Source organism: Trichosurus vulpecula, chromosome 3 (genome assembly GCF_011100635.1).
Source record: "Trichosurus vulpecula isolate mTriVul1 chromosome 3, mTriVul1.pri, whole genome shotgun sequence".
NCBI lineage: Eukaryota > Metazoa > Chordata > Mammalia > Diprotodontia > Phalangeridae > Trichosurus > Trichosurus vulpecula.
This window is the reverse complement of record NC_050575.1, coordinates 371,910,538-371,931,104: the sequence shown is the minus strand read 5'-3', so window position 1 is coordinate 371,931,104 and position 20,567 is coordinate 371,910,538. Positions and strand designations below refer to the sequence as shown.

At 38.4% G+C, this 20,567-nt stretch overlaps 1 pseudogene; it reads left to right on the top strand.

Annotated features, from left to right (window-relative positions):
* Positions 1-5,825: 5,825 nt before the first annotated feature.
* On the top strand, positions 5,826-6,971 carry LOC118843384 (annotated as a pseudogene).
* Positions 6,972-20,567: the final 13,596 nt, after the last annotated feature.

Genomic DNA, 20,567 nt, shown 5'->3' with positions numbered 1-20,567 from the left:
TATTACCTATACTTGTCAAGTGCTCTCTAGCCCCTTCTCCCAGAAATGAGAATAAAAGATAGGAGAGTTTGAGTTCTAGGCATGGTTGTTCATATTTACTTTATCTATATTTCTAGCAAATGACTTTTGATTTAAATTTACTTTTCTTATATCTTCCTCATTTCACCTGATTTAATCAGGTTTCCATCCAGTTTATCTGAGAAAGTACATATATTATTTCCCCCCAAATGGGTTATCAATTATTTATTTTATGATTTGAGTTACTGATTTGCACTCCCAGGTCAGATGGTTTCTATCTTCACTACAATCAAAGGTCTTAGTTTTGATCTGCTATCAATTCCTTTTCCTATTACTGATTCCCAACTGCCTTATTTCAGATGAAATTACTGGTATATGACTGTGCATCAATTATATTTTACTTTAAAGAATAGTTATCTCTCTCCAGTGTCTGAGCTTCAAATACGTGGCATCAACATGCTGAATTTTTAAAATAAATTGTTACCAAATAGCTCTTAGGATTTTAAGCTGAAATGGGCTTTGGGACTCATCTAGTTCAGCTCCTTCCATTTGACAGAGTGAGAAACTGGGAAGCAAAGAAGTTAAGTGGGCTTCTTAAGGTTAACCAATTAAAATTAAAATCAGGCAAGTTTTAAACTCTGATCTTCAGACCCCAGAAGTCAGTCCTCTTTTCACTACATTATGATGCTTCACCAAGTAGTATGAGGAATGTAAGCATTGATTTGAAAGCTATTTAAGTGTTTCAAATAGCATTTAAAAGTCGCTGATATTTAATGCCTTTGAACATTTTTTGACTCCAGAGAAAAACTGAGAAGCATTCCTTTGACATTCTGTTATTTGAAAAAAAAAAGAAGCTACTCTTTAACGCAGAGAATTTGTATGACTTTCAGTATGATCCATAGAATTTAGACCTCATGCTGTAAATGAGGATACAGAGGCCTAGAGAGGTTAAATAACTTCTCCAAAATCTCACTCATAGTACTCACTAGAACATGGATCTGCATTGATTTCCATAATCTTTAGAAGAATCATTCTTTCTACTGAAGTCCAATCTGATTCTGACTTTCTGCTCTGTGCTTCACTGGATATACTTGCACCATGATTGAGCCCTCATATTAGAATACTAAGTCCTGGATTTGAATCACAACCCTACTTCTTAATTGCCTTGGGCTAAAGTTCCTTCCTCTTTCTGAGCCTCATCTGTACAGTAGTTGAATAAGAGTTTAATGTAGATTTTCTCTAAGATCTTTCTAGTTCTAAAATATTATGATCCTACCACACATATACTTAAAGGTGGCCCAAGTGGGCATAGTGGCCCAACATCTCAGAGGTTCTATAATCTTTATAATCTAAGAGTTCTAATACCCCTTCTAAGACCCCTTCAGAACATAAAAATTGGGATTCTTTGAAAGCATTTAGGTCATCCATACTGACACAAATTGGTTAACAATATAGAGGTCCTACCTACATCAGAAATCTCTGCAATAGATGTAAATGATTACATAACTGATTTAAAATTGCCTACATATTGGTATTCATCATGTAGTCCTGTGTGACTGACACAGAATGTTCAGGAATCTCACTGCTTTCCAGGAGTAAAGGAGAGGTCTGTCACTTATGTGGTTAATTTGATCAGCTGAGATGGGGAAATGGCTTGTCTAAATAAGTCAGGCCCCCAAATGCAATTTCCCTGCCCATACGGATCAAAGTAAACAAATTTTTCAACCCCAATTTCACTTAGAGCTATGTACATGTGACTTGGCACAGAAAACAAACTCATTAGATAGCATTCTTCTGATAGGATTTCAATCTAAAAATGACATATTCCAAGGTCTCTGATGAATATCCAGCTGTCAACTCTTGCAACCCTCATTCTAGGAGATAGTTGTGAAAGTAATGACATTGAGCACTGTGCTGTTTTGGGATCATGATGGCTTGAAAGTCAAGAGAACAGGAGCTTAGTTTCTTTCACCAGAAAGAAGCACGGTTTTGGGCAAATCATGCTTTCTGACTTAGCTTTAGGTTACTCTTGAATGTAGGAGTTTGGAACACATGGTCACTCACGTTTCTTCTAGTTCTATAACACCAGGATTCTAGAATTTCTTACATAGCTCTAAGAACTTGTGTTCTAAAATTCTCTACTCAAAACTCCTTTCAGATCTGATGTATTCTAATTATATGAAGGAGATGGAGTTATATTCACCCCAAAGCCCTTTTGCCTCCATGAATATGGTGCTTCTTCCTAAGTCAGACCAGTTGATAGGCAGAGGAATATATTAGGAAGGCAGAATTTAAAATCTCAAAGAGGATCATAAACATGTCTGAAAGGTTTGGAACCGCCGGATATAAGAAACTCTCAAAGTAGAAGGCAGAAGAATCAAAACACATATTTAGGCTCCACAGTAACCAACCCATGAACCAGCAACCCCATTTTGATATATTGATCAAAAGCTTCCAGGCCCAATAAGTACGCCTTGAAAGAGTAACCAGGAGGCTACAGAGAAGCATGATTGCGTAAAGCAAAATCATGCTTCCCCCTCTATGGTAAAAAGATTACCCACTGGCCTGAAGTCCTTGTTCAGCTTCCTCCCGTAGGTCAGCTCTGCCACTGGCAGCTCCTGCTTCGGCTGTGGCTGTGGCTGTGGCTATCGCAGCCTCTGGCTCCAACGGGAGCTGCTTTTAACCATCCGGCTTCTGGGGGGGGGGGGTAAGGTATGCTGGGGAAAGCACAGGTTCTTTCAATCTGCTTAAGCAAGGTGAAGGGGTTGACCAGGAAAGCACAGGTTCTTTCCATCAGCTTAAGCAAGGTGAAGGGGTTGACCGGGAAAGCACAGGTTCTTTCCATCAGCTTAAGCAAGGGAAGCAAGGTGAAGGGGCCGACAAGCTTACTCCAGTCCAACATACAAACAGTATTCAGTTCAGGGGAAAAAGCCAAACTAGTCAAGGGCACTTGTTGACTAAGTGCTAAGGAGCCCATTTTTGGTTGCCAACACAAGGAAGAAAAAGCTTCTGCCATAATAGAGACAGATACCATTATGATGGTGCCTTCTAATTTGAGGATATACATAGTTGTGTCCTCCCATCTCAGAACATATCATTCTTCTGACAGACAATTTAGATATTACTTTTAATGTAGGCCTAGTGAAAGCACCATATTATCTCATTGTCTCATACTTTACCTGACTATTTGACCTCATCTTTTTCCGTTATACTATACACTTGGCAATGGTCCCTGTTTGCTACTTTCTCTACATTGCCTCATTTGTCATGGATAAGGAGGTCCCAGTTAATATAAGATAACATATATTTGTAACTAACGTGGATGGTGCAATTGGTGACTTTTTCTCAGAGAGTTCAGCAGCACATGTGTAAGGGCAGATGATGGGCACGATCTAAATTTGGGGTTTGGCCAGTTATGCCTGTCTAAAGGAGAAAAACTCCATTCAGTAAATATTGTACTGGGAAGGGTACAAAAACTGAAACCACAGTAAGGATGAAAACTTTGTTTAGAAGAAATGAATTAAAAGGAAAAATTGAACAGGAAGTTGTTTATCCGAGAGAGGAACTTCGTAATTCAGAAACATGGAGGTAGCATAATTGTTAGTGATTGTGAGATTAAGGATATATTCATTTCTGTGGTTGCATGGCATGTAGTACATATGGAGGAAATGGGGTTTTGGGTGAGTGATTAACTAGGAGGGCAGAGTATCAAAAGGAGTACTGATGAATAGAATAACATCCCTAAGCAGAGAGACACAACTTGGGGTGGAGATGACCCACTGAAAGTCAGCGAATTCTTCAATAAAAAAGGGAGAATGCCCTGGAAGTTTGTAGATTACTGAGACTGAGATGGCAGATGATTAAATTCGACTGAATGATAATAATACATGGACTCAGCTCAAAAGAAGAAGTTTTTGAGAGATGGAATTAACAGAAGTAAGGAGCCAAGAATAAGCCTGATCTTCCTGGACCTTTCCCTTACTACTTTTGCTTCTATGTGGCTAACGGTATTACGTAGAGTGATGGATAGATCATTGGACCTGGAGTCAGGAAAATGAATTCAAATGTGGTCTTAGACCCTGATTAGTTGTGTGACCTTGGGCAAATCATTTAACTTAATCTCTGTTTGTCTCAGGTTTTACAATTGTAAATTGAGAGTCATAATTTACCTAATCTCTCAGGTTGGTTGGCAGGATCAAATGAGATAGTATTTATGAAGAGGTTACAGGGGTGAGGAACCTGTGGCTTTGAGGCTGCACGCAGCCTTCTAGGTACTCAGATGCAACTCTTTGACTGAATCTGAACTTCACAGAACAAAGCCTTGGCCCAATGCCTGGCACAAAGTAGTAGATGCTAAATAGAATTTTGGTTTCTCCCTCCCTTAATCTCTCCCTTCCTTTCCTCCCCCTTTTCTCTCTTCTACCTCCCCTTTATCCCTTTGTTCCTTCCTTTCTCTCCTGTTTTTCCTCCCTTCTTTCCTTCTTTTCTCTTTTCCTTTCCCCTTTCCTTCCTTTCCTTCTCTCCCTCTTCCCTTCTCCATTTCTTTGTGCCTTTATTCCATCTTTCTCTCCTTTCCTCCTCTCCTTCCTTCCTTCTTCCTCCCTTCCTCCTGCCTTCCTCCTTCCCTCTTTCCTCCCTCCCTTCCTCCCTCTCATAATTTTCTGAGCTGCCCAAGAGGACAGGATGCCACTATCTCATTACCCTAGTCACCTAAAATATAGCCAGCATGGTGTAGCATAAGGAGCTTAGGATTTGGCATCTGAAGCATTAAAATGATTAGGCCCAGGTAATAACTGCGTAAATATGTATGAGTAAAAATGCAGTGGTCTTTATTACAAAAAATGAAGTGAATTCTATTGCCCCCACATTTATTCACATGCCCTCAGGAAGTGAAAAGCTATCCTAGCTCAAAATGTTGCCTTTCCTCTGTCAGTGTGGAAAGGTTTTCAGGTAGCCAAAAAAGGTTTCTGTAGTTATGGATATGGCGACATGGAGAGGTAAACAACACAGAAAATCCCCCAAATGTTCCTCAATTCATCTCATATCTGTGTGCTAGAGAAGAAAATTCCCTTCCTCTAAATCTAGAGGACCTGAACTCAAGTGTTAACTTTAAAACTATCCTCTGTGACCCTGGGCAAATGACTTAATTTCCCTGATTCTCAGATTCCTCCTATGTAAAATGAGGGGCTTGTTTTAGATATCCCCTGAGTTTCCTTCTTATTTTACATCTATAATCTGATTAACTTCTTTAAATCTTGGTTATTTTCATCTATAAAATCATGAAAAAAATGTTCACTTGCTCTCATACAAGGTTGTTGCCAGAAAAATGCCTTGGTTGCCTTAAAGTGTTAATTAAATGTGACTGATAATGTTGTTGATTGATATTATTATGGGATATCATATTGTAATGCTTTCTGCTTTGACCTCCTCTGTTCTCTACCCAGTGGGGAGAATTATTGGAATAAACCTTGGTTAATGCCAGTCAAAAGCAGCTTCAACATGCAGAGAAAAATAGATTTTACCACTAGTTGAATGAGTTGAGCCAATGAAACACAGCATTATCTTAAGAAGAAAATATGCCTGGCCGCTTCCCTCTGCTTCTAGCTGAGGTCAGTTTGGGTCTTGGCTCTACTTGAGTCATGGCCTCCATTCGCCCCATGCTTTGGCGCTTAGGGAGTGACAGGGGCTTGGAGCCGTGTTAGTTTCAGGTTCCTGTCCGTGGCGGAGCCTTGGGCTACGGAAGGTCTCCTCCCACCCCCCACCCCCCGCCCCTTTCCTCTACCCCCCCCCTCTTCACGGAAACCCAGCTGTCTGTAGAGCCTCTGCATGAGAGCTGCTTGGGACTCTTGGCTAGCTCATCACTTAGCTGCAGAATGTTCCCTTTTGATGTCTTTGTCTTATCTGCGTAACTTTCATACAGTTTCACTGTGAGAATCAGTTCTGGATATCTATCTAAAGAAACACCTGGATCACAGTCTTTCATGGCATCATCCAAAGAGCCAGATGTGCCTGCTATTGAGCACAGTACAGGTGGGCTTCTAGGCAAGATGTCTTTGCCAATTGGAATGCATCGTCAGACATTCAGGTATGATGATGTCCTGGAGGATCCCACACCGATGACTCCGCCTTCATCTGACATGTGCAGTAAGGTTCTGTGGAAAAAGCCAGTCATCCCAGATTGGAAGTACCAACAGCTTTCCAAGGTTGAGGAAGGAGAAAATAGTTTCTCTGTAACCCCCTCAGCTTCCAGTGACCAAATGAACAAGGCCCCAGTGGTGAAGGCCAAGGCTACGCACATCATCATGAATTCTCTAATTACAAAAGAGACGCAAAAGAGCATTCAGTGCTTTGAGCAGCAGGCAGGGTTGACGGAAGCAGGATACACTCCACATAAAGGCCTCACCACAGAAGAAACCAAGTACCACTGTGTGGCAGAGGCAGTCCATAAATTGAAGTTACGAAATGGAGAAATGACAAAAGAAGACTGATTGCTTCAACCCAGTCTTCTCCAAATAATACACCCCATTCTTCTCCCAAGCAAAAGCCCAGAGGCTGCTTTACTCATGGATCTTCTACTTCCTTACCTGGCCTAGATGTCAGCAGCATGGACTCTGGAAATGGAGATAGAGACAAACCCTCATCTGAAAAATGGAGCCTTTTTGGACCAAGAGCCCTTCAGAAATCTGACTCAGGTTTCATGTCCAGTCCTACAGAGGTACTCAGAAGCCATCACCAATGGAGCTCATTCGGGTTCAGGCTACTAGAATTGCAGAAGACCCAGCAGCCTTCAAGCCACCTAAGATGGACCTTCCAGTGATGGAAGGAAAGAAACAACCGCCACGAACCCATAACTTCAAACCAAGAGACATGAATGTGTTGACTCCTACAGGGTTCTAAAGCTCCCTCTTCCTATGAGCAAAGTTGTTTTCCCTGGCAAACCCACTGTTATGTAGAGAGTTAGACTTTTCTTTCTTCCTGTCCACCTTGCACTTGAAATAGGAAAGATGTCCATTTACAATTCTGCTGAGGACAGTATTCCTGGGGAGGTAGTGATTGTTTCTTTAAATATTTGTGCAAAGCTTGCTTCTTTCTAATGCAGGAAAACCTATTCTGTAATGTCCCAAAGCTGGTCTGAATGACTTCTCAAAGTATTGCTGACTACGGCCAATTACTGATCTATAGAGCCAGATTGCAGGGGGCAAGGGAAATAATTAAAATCTAGTAGACTTTGTTCTGCATATTTTATCCAAGATAAATATTTGTTTGGTGCTTCTTTTCTGTGATAAAGAACATTCCTATTTTCCATCTTAGTTGCTGGAGCTAACAGCTTCTTAGAGAAAGCTGCTACTCTAGAATCAAGGCACTGGTTCAGGACTCCTGTTTCCTGGTTCCTTCCTGGCCAAGATTAGAGAGGCAGTAGTCTAACAGGAAAGGTCTTTTGGAAGTGGAGACTGCTCTTGTCTTGTGACATTTATGTAAAAGATAATTAAAAGGTATTAGTTCTTTAGTTAAGGGCTTGAAGCAGAAGATTTGGTCTGCTCTACCCGACCAGTGGACTTTTTGGGAAGACTGAATGAACACTAAGGATTGTGGCTTGTTGCTGAATGGTGAAATCATTGCTGCCTCCAATAGATGAATAAGTGGTCTTTGTTCATTTTAGCAATAGGTCGCACACTAAGCTCAGAGACTAACAACTGATTCTGTTAAATTCCTAAGGGAGATTTTGTGCAATGTTTTGTGCTATAGAGGAAGAGCTAAAATAATTTATTTTTTAAAAACTCAAGGAAGCTCAGTATAGTCTAGAGTGATCTGAGGTAAGTCATCTTGTGACTTTTAACTTCCTCCCCAAGTATTGGCCTGAATTCTGTCTTATTAGAAAAGGATGAACTGCTGGGAGAAATAAAAGCTTTTCTCTTTGAGAACTTAAAAAAAAAAGAAAATATGGCTGAAAAAAAGAAAACATGGCTGAGAGAAGACACAAAAAATAGAGGAAGAAAGAATAAAGGTCACAATGGTTTATATGTGCATTCTCCTTTAAAGTAGTATCTGTTTTGAGCCCATATTTTTTTGCCCTGTTTAATCAATGGGCAAATCTCAAGACTTTGTAGCTAGTATGATTAGCTTAATAATCAGCATCACAGGGTGCACTTCTTTAATCAAATCTCTACAACAGAAGGCAGAAAAATTTGCTTTTTTGCTGTTGTAGGTGTTTGTGTGTACATGTGTGCTATATTTTGTACAAAAATTAAAATACTGCATTAACAGATACCAGATATCAAAAATCTTTGTTGACTAGTATGCATCAGTTATTGAATGTGACAGAGGGCAGCATTTACCTGAGCCAAAAATAGAGCAACATATTTTACCCTGAATACTGCTTCATACTTCATCTACAAGCTTCCTTTCTAACATTTTAAGGGGAAAGAAAAGAACTGTTCAGAACAGAGATTGTATTATGCCTTTGATCTTCAATTGTCCCTTCACTATGATATTGTGATGCTTATTTATTCTTAGTCTCTCAATTTTTCTTCCTTCCTCCCTCCCTCCCTTCCTTCCTTCCTTCCTTCCTTCCTTCCTTCCTTCCTTCCTTCCTTCCAAGCCTCCTAATAGATTTCCCTAAGTCATTTCTCACCATTCCAAAGAATCCTAACCAATGTTCCTGAAGTCATTTTCATTAAATATAAATTTGATCATAGTTCCAGGGCTCCATTATTGCCTCTGGCATCAAATATCAAGTCTTCTTTAATACCCTGCACAATCAACCCCAAATTATCTTTCTGGCCTCGATAGATTTGAATGCCCTTCCTATATAGCATGATTTAATCAAACTGCCCTTATCCAAAATCTACCATTCCTCTGCCTTTGTAATGGCCATCTCTCTAATGCATCCCCTCCTTACCATTACCTCATAGAATCCATTTTACTCTTTAAGATTCAGGTCAAGTATTACCTTTTACACAAAGCCATTCTACATCTGCCTTCCTTCCCATGAGTTTTTTCCATCCCCAGTTACCAGATATTGAATTAGTTTGCGTTTATTTATATAGATTTTTTTTTATTTATTCTTGTTCTCTCACCCACCCCCTTTGTATAAACAAATAGACACAAACAAATGTTTGTAAAAACAAATATTCGCTTGTCTTCTCCATCAGAATGTAAGCTACCTACTAGGTATTGTTTCATTCATTATATTTATATTCCCAGTGGTTATTATCTTTCCTGGCCCAGAGCAGACACTTAACAAATACTTGTCCTTCCTTCCTTCCCTCTTCCTTCCTTCCTTCCCATCCCTCCATCTCTCTAAAAAGACTGTTAAAAATCTAGAAAAGCTATTAGCACCTGGTCCCGACAAAACCATGTTTTTCAGTTTTATATCACTCATTAGGCTTCTTGGAGAGTCTTTAATATGTCCTTGTCATCCTTTAAACCCACTGATAGTTGTTGTCATGAAAATTAATTCACATATTCAATTTTGCAAACAGTTATTTAAGGAACTACTACATGCAAGCAATTAATCTAGGCACTAGGAATCCAAGGAACAAAAATGGGAGATTGTTTTACTCTCAGAGCAGTAGGTGCAAATCCTCATACTTGGCAAGAATAAACTACACCTGGATAGAACAGCTCAGACTGGAGCACTGCCTCACAATGAAGCAACAGAGCCCCTGAAATATCCATTTATGAAGGCTGCTGTTGGGCAGGAAGAGATAGTCTGGTAGAGCAGGGCAAGCTGACATGGTGTTTTCTTCTTTAGTCTTCTTAGTTTTCTATTCATCTATATTTTTTCCCCCAAACCCTATCCTGATGCTGTATTTTTGTGTAGATGTATCCCTTTGGTTGTGAAGGCCTTGGCAGTGGACTGTGAGCCCTGGTAGGGTCTGTTAGATGTTTTGAGGAAGAGCCAGAGAAAAATACTGTCTTCTTTCTGAGCACAAAGAAAAGTAAGTATTTTGTTGTTTTTCAGTTATTTCAGTTGTGTCTGAGCCTTTGTTACTCCATGTTTTGTGTGTGGCAAAGATACTTGGGTCATTTGCCATTATATTCTCCAGCATTTACAGAGGAAGAAACTGAGGCCAGAAAGACTAAATGGCTTGCCCAGGGTCACACATCTAGTGTCTGAGGCCAAATTTGAACTCAGGAAGATGAGTCTTCCTGACACCAAGCATGACAATCTAGCCACTGCACAACCTAGTGTAACAACAATGCTACTTTCCACTATTGTGGCTATATAAGGCCAATAACACAGCACACAGGAAGGCTGCTAGCACAGGTACTTTGATTTGCTTGTCTAAGGAAAGTAACTTTAAGGGGTCAATAATATTACTTTAATTAAACATGCATATATAAATCACTTAGTTCAGGGGTAAAAGCCAGCACCTGAACTTCAGAGAAAACACAAACAGAAATTACAAGCAAGAATTATATAAACAGAGCAAAACAACACAAATCAACAGACAGGTTTCCAACTGTCTGACCATAGCAACATATACACATACCTGAGAGAGAAGCACCAATCTCTGGTGGGACTCCTTAACGCCTATCCAGAGCATCCACACCACCAGTCTTCCAATAAGTGAGCCCCGCAAAGGCAAAATGCCAACCTCTGAGTTTAAGAACACTTCTTCAGAGTCAAAGGTCACCACAACCATTCTACTCAAACCCACATGATTTAGACCTTCTTTTGACTTAAATGCTTATTCAGGGTCAGAGGGCATCACAACCATGCAACTCAAACCCATGTGAACTAAGCTTTCCCTTGATGTAAGAAGGTCATCAAAGACTCCCTATTCAACCAAAGATCCCTTAGTCCTGAGAAGCACTCCAAAACAAAGACAACAAAAAGTCTATTTCACTTCCCATTACATTTGAAAGGCAAAACTCATTACCTCAGCATTCCAAAAGAGAGAGCAATAAAAACGTCCCACCCTAATTACCATGGCACTTAGCCATCCATGAATTAAGTATAGAGAAAGTCATTACAAGTGCTAATAAATTAGTCATGCTCAGAACTCTGTTTCTCAGTTTCTCCTTATTGCACATTTTTATTGCAACAGAATTAGTGCACACATTGCTCACATAAGCTCATATAAGCAGTGAGATAAAATGTCCACAGACTGTAGACACTTGGCAGTGCATTCTTTGGCTATAGAAACACATGAAAAAAGAACAATGTAAAATTGCCCAAAATCCTGTGTATACCCTTTGTGTTTTCACAATGATAATGGCAGAATAATGGGAGTTGAGGCAGAGGCCTAAAAATAATAATATTAAAATTTTCTTACCACATCCAATCTGTTGTTAAACTGTGTCAAGATTTTTTGGGATCCTGACTCTGTTATCCGGTATGTTAGCTATTCCTTCTGATTGTTATCTAACAACATGAAAAGCATGCCTTTATCCAAGTCGTTAAACAACGTTTAATTGCACGGAGCCAAGAACAAATACCCAGGACCCACCTGGAGATTTCTACCAACAATGATATGGAATCATTAATGATCACTCTTTGAATATTAAACGGTTTACCTATGCACACCCAATTATAATATTATGTGAGCAATATCCTTCCATCTTCTATGTTCAAAGGAATCTGATCTAAATATCTATGAAGGTAGAGGAGAGGTGATGAGGAGTGGACAAAAGATGCCTATTTCCAGATTATTGTATGCATTTAGAAGGACAATCTAGTGAGCTTGTCTATCTGTATATAACTTTTGGTAAAATGATGCAAATAGACCATAACTTGAGCCTCAAATTCAACTGGAGGAGAAAAGTGAATTGGATTGCCTTTGTTGGAATTACAAAAAAAAATATTTTATGCTTTTTGAATCAAATTCAAATGCATGCTCCTTGTGAGCCAGATTGGGAAGGGTTTTAAATGCCATACTTAAAATGACAGTATGACTTTTTGGGAGAATAGAAACATTCAATTTAATGCAAAGTGTTAGTGAAGCATTTGCATTATAAAACCCAAATAGAAATTTAAAATGGCCTTATGCAAGGGTACTTGGCTTCTGGAACTGTCCTTCTGCAACTGTTATTCTATGTCTACTCTGGAAGACAGAAGAGACCTAAAGACCTTATCAGTTTACCCCTCCATGAAATGAAGAATATTAGGAAAGGCATTGGATTTCTGAATAGAAGACTTCAGCTTCCTCATCTATAAAATGAGGAGTTGGTCTGTATGGTCCTAATATTCTATAAGTCCGAGGATAATTCTAAGGTGAAAAATGGAACCAATTTTTATTTAATCAGCTTTTAAGAGGAAGAGATGGGGGGTGGAGCTAAGATGGTGGCTAGAAAGCAGGGACTTGCATGATTTCCCCCTCCATGTCCCTCCAAAAACCTATAAAAATGGCTCTGAACCAATTCTAGAACTGCAGAACCCAAAAATAGCAGAGGGAAGCAGGGATCCAGCCCAGCACAGCTTGGATGGTTGCAGGGTAAGGTCTATCATGCATGGAGCTGGGAGCAGAGGGGAGCAGAGCCCAGCATGAGCCGTGCCTGGACCAATCAGACCAGGAGTGGGACAGAACAGGCCCTAGCATCCTGAATCAGTGTCATGTGGCACTTCTCAGACTTCTTGACCCACAAATACCAAAGACAACAGAGAAGAATGGCAGAACCCATGAAATAGCAGAGGGAAGCAGGGCTCCATCCTAGGACAGCCTGGATGGTCACTGGGTAAGGTCTATTGAGGGAATAGAGCCCAGCGTGGGCTTAGCCGGGATGCCCAGAATGGGATCCGAGCAGAGTGGGCCCTGGTGCCCTGAATCAGTGATCTGTGGCAGTTACCAGACTTCTCATCCCACAAACACCAAAGACAACACAGAAGGTTAGTGGAAAGGGCTGCGAGGACAGGGTGAAGGAGTTTGCAGTTGGCAAATGGCCCAGGGGTAGTGGGGGAGATGGTGCTACAAAACTACAGCTGAAGTTGCTTCTGGCCCCTGGCCCACCTGATGAGAGGAATTCAGTATTGGATCAGAGCAGGAGTGCAGAGCCTGCTTAAGATCTGAGTCCAGTCCAGGTTGGGGGTACTTGGGGGAGGAGTAGTGCTGGTGTGGCAGAGCTGGCTATATAGAAATAGCTCTGAAAACAACAGTGCATCCACTCACCTTGGAACAAAGTACTCTCTACAGTACAAACAGTCATACCCTGCTGAAAAACTCAAGGGTCAAGTAGTTTGCTGGGAACATGGCCAGGCAGCAAACACAGACTCAGATTCAGACCCAGACTTTGGAATCTTTCTTTGGGAACAAAGAAGACCAAAACATAGAGCCAGAAGAAGTCAATAAAGTCAAGGAGCCTCCATCAAAAGCCTCCAAGAAAAATACGAACTGGTCTGAGGACATGGAACAGCTCAAAAAGTATGTGGAAAAGCAAGTTAGAGAAGTAGAGGAAAAATTGGGAAGAGAAATGAGAGTGATGCAATAAAACCATGAAAAACAAGTGAATGACTTGCTAAAGAAGACCTCAAAATACTGAAGAAAATAACATCTTAGAAATAGACTAACTCAAATGGCAAAAGAACTACAAAAAGCCAATGAGGAGAAGAATAACTTCAAAGGCAGAATTAGCCAAAAGGAAAAGGAGGTCCAAGAGACCACTGAAGGAAATACTACCTTAAAAATTAGATTGGAGGAAGTGGAAGCTTGTGACTTTATGAGAAATCAAGATATTATAAAACAGAACCAAAGGAATGAAAAAGTGGATGACAATGTGTAATATCTCATTGGGGAAACCACTGACATGGAAAATAGATCCAGGAGAGATAATATAAAAATTCTTGGACTACCTGAAAGCCATGATTGCAAAAAGAGCCTAGATATCATCTTTCAAGAAATTATCAAGGAGAACTGCCCTGATATTCTAGAGCCACAGGGCAAAATAGAAATTGAAAGAATCCACCGATCGCCTTGTCAAAAAGATCCCAAAAAACAAACTCTTAGGATTACTGTTGCCAAATTCCTGAGCTCCCAGATCAAGGAGAAAATGCTGAAAGCATCCAGAAGGAAACATTTTGAGTATTGTGGAAACATAATCAGAATAATTCAAGATCTAGCAGCTTCTACATTAAGGGATCGAAGGGATTAGAATACAAATTTCTGGAGGTCAATGGAGCTAGGATTAAAACCAAGAATCACCTACGCAGCAAAACTGAATATCGTGCTCCAAAGCAAAATATGGAATTTCAATAAAATAGAGGACTTTCAAGCTTTCTCAGTGAAAAGACCATAGCTGAGTAGAAAATTTGAATTTCAAACACAAGAATCAAGAGAAGCATGAAAAGGTAAACAAGAAAGAGAAATCGCAAGGGACTTACTAAAGTTGAACTGTTTTGTTTACATTCCTACGTGGAAAGATGATGTGCATGATTCATGAGATATCAGTATTAGGGTAGCTGAAGGGAATATACATGTATGTATGTGCACGTATATATATATATATATATATATATATATATATATATATATATATATATGTATATATATATATATACACACACACATATATGTATATAAATATATGTGTATATATATATATATATATGTATGTATATGTGTGTGTATGTATATATAGAAAGAGGGCACAGGGTGTGGCAAGAAAAAGCATTTCTGTAGGAAGGGAAGAGGGGGCAGGTGAGGGGGAATGAGTGAATCTTGCTCTCATCAGATTTGACCTGAGGAGGGAATAACATACACACTCAATTGGGTATCTTACCCCACAGGAAAGAAGGAGGAAGAAGGTAAAAATGGGGGATGTTAGAAGGGAGGGCTGATGGGGGGGTGTAGGTAATCAAAAACAAAAACTCTCAAAAAGGGACAGGGTCAAGGGATAAAATTCAGTAAAGTAGGATAAGTTAAGAAGGAGCAAAATATAGTTAGTGTTTCACAACATGAGTATTGTGGAAGGGTTTTGCACAATGATATTCATGTGGCCTGTGTTGAATTGCTTACCTTCTTAGGGAGGGTGTGTGGGCAGGGAAGAGGGGTGAGAATTTGGAAGTCAAAGTTTTAAAAACAGGTGTTCAAAAAAGTTTTTGCACAAAACTAGGAAATAAAATATACAGGGAATGGGGTATAGAAATTTATCTTGCCTTACAAGAAAGTAAGGGAAAAGGGCATTGGAGGGAAATAGGGTGACAGAAGGGAGGGCTGACTGGGGAATGGGGCAAACAATATATATTTCATCTTGGGGTGGGTGTGAGGGTAGAAATGGGGAGAAAATTCATAATTCAAACTCTTGTGAAAATCAATGCTGAAAACTAAATGTATTGAATAAATTAAAAAGATAAATATAAAAAAGAAGTGATTAAATCACAATTCTACAAAGAACAATCATTCCATGAATGGTAAAGTTCAAGAACATCAGTATCTTCCCCTAAGTTCCACAGTCAAAATGTGCCAGAGCCAGTAGTAAAATCTAAATCATTTGATTCTAATGTTAGTGGTCATCTTATCTCACTGCCTATATAAACTTATGTGAGCAATTTGTGAACTAATTCTGTTGCAATAAAAATCTGCAATAAGGAGAAAGAGAAACAGAGTTCTGAGCATGACTAATTTATTAGCAAGGCTATCAATTGCCAGTATATAGGATCTAAGGTACCTCAGAAGCCAAGAAATTCATGGCAGAATAAAGAACTTTCTTATAATATAAAAAGAATTAATGAAAGTACCTATTCATGAAATTAATACATGTTCACAATATTGATGTATATTCATAGTGTTGAGGTATCAGTTGGGAGAGCTGGTTCAGATTAGAAAGAATTCACTTAGAACTTCTCTTTAACCAATGGGTGCCTTATTCACGTAAAATCACATGGAGCTGTGACTTAGCAAGGAGCTAAACAAAGGTTCTGCTATAGGAAAAAACACAGAAATATAGATAGAAAGCTATACAGCCTGTAGGATGATGATGTAGTTTTAGGATTTCTCACAGGGGTTGGAGATTTAGGGACAGGATAAGTACAAACAAGTTGATGAAGGTGGTTGCTTTCAAGAAAGGAAAAATTGTCATGACACAGGATAAGGGAGATGAATGGCAGGATAAGGAACATAGGATGAGGGGACAAAAGCAACTCATTTAGTACAAGTTGTGTGATATTTCAAGATAAGGACAATAAGACACCCTCAAGTTACAGGATGGGGTACAGAATGAGCCTCAAAATCCCCCAGGAGGCATCAGAAAGTGATCCTTATTATTCCTTGCAACCCTTAGGGCACCATTTGTATCCACATGAATAGGATTTAAAGAATAGAGAAGTGTAACAGAAATAGGGAAGCAGGTTACTTTGTAATACTGAGCTGCTGGATATGTCAGGGGTCTGTCCATCATCAAACTGTAAACACTTCCATCTGATTGGTTATAGCATTACAAAAGATATTACAAGTGTGATAATTGACATCATAAAATTCTGTGTCATACAAGGAGACTGAATAGGAACACTTGAAAAAAGAAATTGGAAAACTGGTACAGTTCTTAAGGAGTAAATAAATATTGATGCTGATTTGCTGAGGTATAGCTATTGATTAGTGGAAGATTTTACATCAAAAGTTAACTGACAGCATCAAATAGAAACACGGAGTTTCCAAAAAGTGCTTTTGCTGTTGTCCAGTAGTGTCTGACCCTTCGAGAACCCATTCAGGATTTTCTTGGAAAAGATACTGGAGTGACTTTCCATTACTTCTCCAGTTTATTTTACGGAAAAGGAAACTGAGACAAACAGGGTTAAGTGACTTACTCAGGGTCACACAGCTAGGAAGTGTCTAAAGCAAGATTTGCACTCATGAAGATGAATCTTCTTGACTTCAGGCTCAGCATTCTATCCAACGTTCCCCCTAGCTGCCCCTAAAAAGGTTGTGGCTTCTGAGGAACAAAAATAGGGGAAGTCTGACTGGGTAACTTCTATGTTTCCCAGTTGCCCTCAGCAAACACTTCTGTTATTATATGATTTTTATAGAATAGCAAGGCCCAGTACACAAAGCAAGTATTAATCCTGATATAAAATGGGATTGATTGATTAATTATTTTCACAATGCTATGAGCACAAGGAGTTTTTCACCATCTTGTCACAATTATAATAGGCATGAAAATTAATGAATAGGAAATATGCTTTATACATCACCTTGTAGGAGAAGTCAGGATAATTCCATCCAATTAAAATTTACTTTGTGTTTTACCCTTTGATTATCTCTGGTTTGATTTATTTATCTTTGGAAAGGGGAACTTTTGATCATTAGATTATAAATACTCAATCTTCTAGACTTCCCACAAATTTATGGAAGGGTTAGTCAGTTGACACTTAGCCCACCTAAACTAATGAAAACATGTATCACTTGAATTCTTAAAATTAAAACCACATACTTTTATGTGCCTTCATGCCTCAGGGGAAAAATGCCCATAGTAACTAAATGCTATTCAACAAGCATTATGTATTTTTCTATTGTATTCAGACCTCTGTCCTAGGACATAAAGCTTATGTAAGACCCAGTAGAGCGCATTAATGGGGGGATGACAGATTAGAATATATGCTCCTTGAGAAAGGGAACTATTTTCGTTTGAGACTTTGTATGATCAGCATCTGGCATAGTGCATGGCACATAGTAAAATCTTAATAAATATTTTGCCAAATTGAGTTATAATTCTGGAGAATGAGACAAAAGCCTTGTTAGGTATGATAGAAACACATATTATGTAAGGAATACATTATAAGGTTACAAACTAAGTATCTGAGGAGGAAGATTATTATCATTGGGTTTGGGAGACGGTATCAGGGGAAACTTCATGACTGAGAAGACATTTTAATTAGATATATGTATATATGTAGATATATGTAGAGGGAGAAAATTCCAAGTATAGGGAAGAGTGAAGGCAATTGCACAAAGTGAAAGAGTGTAAGCCATGAATAAGGGCAGAGTATAATTCAATTTGGCTTTAGCATGGGAAACATGGGAAATAACCAGAAGTGAGGCTGGATAGGTTGAGTGGTGCTAGATTTTTGAGGGATTTGAAATATCCTTTAAGAAAATCATGAATTGTCATTAGGAATGTTCAGCACAGGAAGGGAATCCTTATTAAAAATAGCAATTCCTTCCTTTTGAAACCTCAGTTAAGCACTTTAGTAATTATCAATAATTATAATTTAATGACAATAATGTGTTTCTTAAAACAAAAAGAAACAAACAAATGAATAAAAAACCATGAATTTACTATCATGATACAAAAAATACATAGCACTCTCCCTTCCAAAAAAAACCCCTTCATGTGATTCTCAACACTTGAAAAACTGTTCCAGGAGAGACATAAGCTCTAGCATGTCTTAATAAGGTAGAAATGCTTCAGGAAGGGACCTGGAATCAGACTAGTTGTCTACCACTAGTAGAACAACTTGGCCAAAACAAAGTGACTCATCAACAGGAGACTGATCATCAGTATTATAAATCCTGAAGAATTTCTGCAAATTTGTAGAGAGATTGGTAAACTGCACTTGCTTCACCTATACCAATAAAAGCATGTATCATGTGAAATCTTGATATTTAAACCACGTATATACATTTATGTGTCTATTTCCAAAGACTGGCTATCAGTGATTTAGCTAGGTAGCATAGTATACAGACTTACATCCCTGGAGTCAGGAAGACCCAAGCTCAAATGCAACCTCAGACGGTTACTAGTTTTGTTATTCTGGGAGGGTCACATAACTTCTGCCTCAGTTTCCTCATGTGTAACAGGAAGATTAAAAATAGCACTTACCTCATAAGGTTGTTATGAGGATCAAATGAGATAACAATTGTGAAGGGATTAGCACAGTTCCTGACACATAGTAAACACTATACAAATGTTGGCTATTATTATGCTATCCTAGGAATGTCTGCAAGATTAAATCATACCTTGCTTTGTTAAAAAGAATGAACATTAGTTGAATTAGGAAAAAATTCAATAATAAAATATTCCTTTAGGAGCTTAATGTATTTTCATGTTGCTCATTAAAATCAATTATCTTGAATTCTAGCACTATCACTTGCTCAAAATTCATAGGCACAGAATGTTAGGTTAGAGTTCTCTAACTTGCATTTAGATCATTAAATTATAAGAATTTTGAAAGTTACATGTGCCAAAAATAGGAATAAATTTAATTTTTATGATATGATGGGCCTTGATGATTCTTGAATCTAATCCTTTCAATTTATTGTTGAGAAAAATCAAAGCCCCAAAAGGCGAAATGACTTATCTATTGTCGCACAGCAGATACAGGACTTTTTAATAATGTCATATTATTTTAATACTTTAATGTTTTAAAACACTAAAACAGTTTTGTTTTACTCACAACTCTGTAAGGTGAGAACAGTGAATAGTAATGATCTTTTTTTTTACAGATGTGGAAACTGAGGTTCAAAATATCTGGTAAATTGCTCATGGCCATAGACCAACAAAGCCAAGAAAAGAACTAACATCTTCTCAGTCCAAGTCATTCTACCCTACTGGCTCTCCAAAGCAAAGTTCAAATGCCAGGTCAAAAGGAATTATCCCACTTCAGTTTTGTTCCTTGCAAAATAGATCGATGTAGAACAGAGTTAACAGATGAACTCCTTTCTAGTAAGTATATAATATTATACATACATACATGTGTGTGTATATATATATATATATATATATATATATATGTATATATATAATCACCCATGTGTTGAAAGGAAGCCATTTTTGCTGTACACACTGGAATAAGTAAAGGCATCTTTTTTTGTTTGTTTGTTTGGTTGGTTTTTTTTTTGTAAACAAGCAAAGATGACAAAGAGGCTTTATTCGCCATTTGAAATTTTGGTATATCAACCAGGAGACCAAAAATAAAGCAATCTCCATAATACATTGAGCTCATGTGTGTTAAGCTGAACACCATCATGTCTGAAATCCATCTCCCTCTTCTAATGGCCTCGCCTATGGCTCTCTAGATTGCAATCCCAGATTGACAACAGTTATGTATATTCTATCCTGTTTTTCTGCCTTTTTTGTTGCAGATTTTTTTTGTAAAGAAAAGGAAACTGCTTAATTAACTCCCTATTTCAGATATTAAAATAAGCCAGGATAAATCTCACTGACACTATATGGTTCCCCAAGTTGATACTATATGAATTTTATTTCTCAGTTGAGACAATTGAATGGCTTGCTTAAAGAAAGTAACCAAAAGAAAAGCAAACTAAAAAATCTTCCCTTGAGTGAAGCAGAGCTATGCAATTCTAAATGAGAATCATCTTGATGGAGACATGTAAAGAGTTCCGGAATACATGTACAGCCATGATAAGTTTTTTGCAAATGTTAGGTAAAAGGGAGAAAAAAAGCATTTATAACTCCGGGCACTGAGAATAATAGATGAATTTATTTATGTGTCATAGGATGGTACTCCTCTTGGTAAATGGGTAGAAATGTGAGAAATGCAAAAGGCTTTCAAGTGATGTTTAGACTGATGTTTCAACTAATGTTTAGATAACTTTTGAATTGATATTTGGTTATGTATTATTGTTATAGGTTTACAAATGTGAAAATTGAGACTC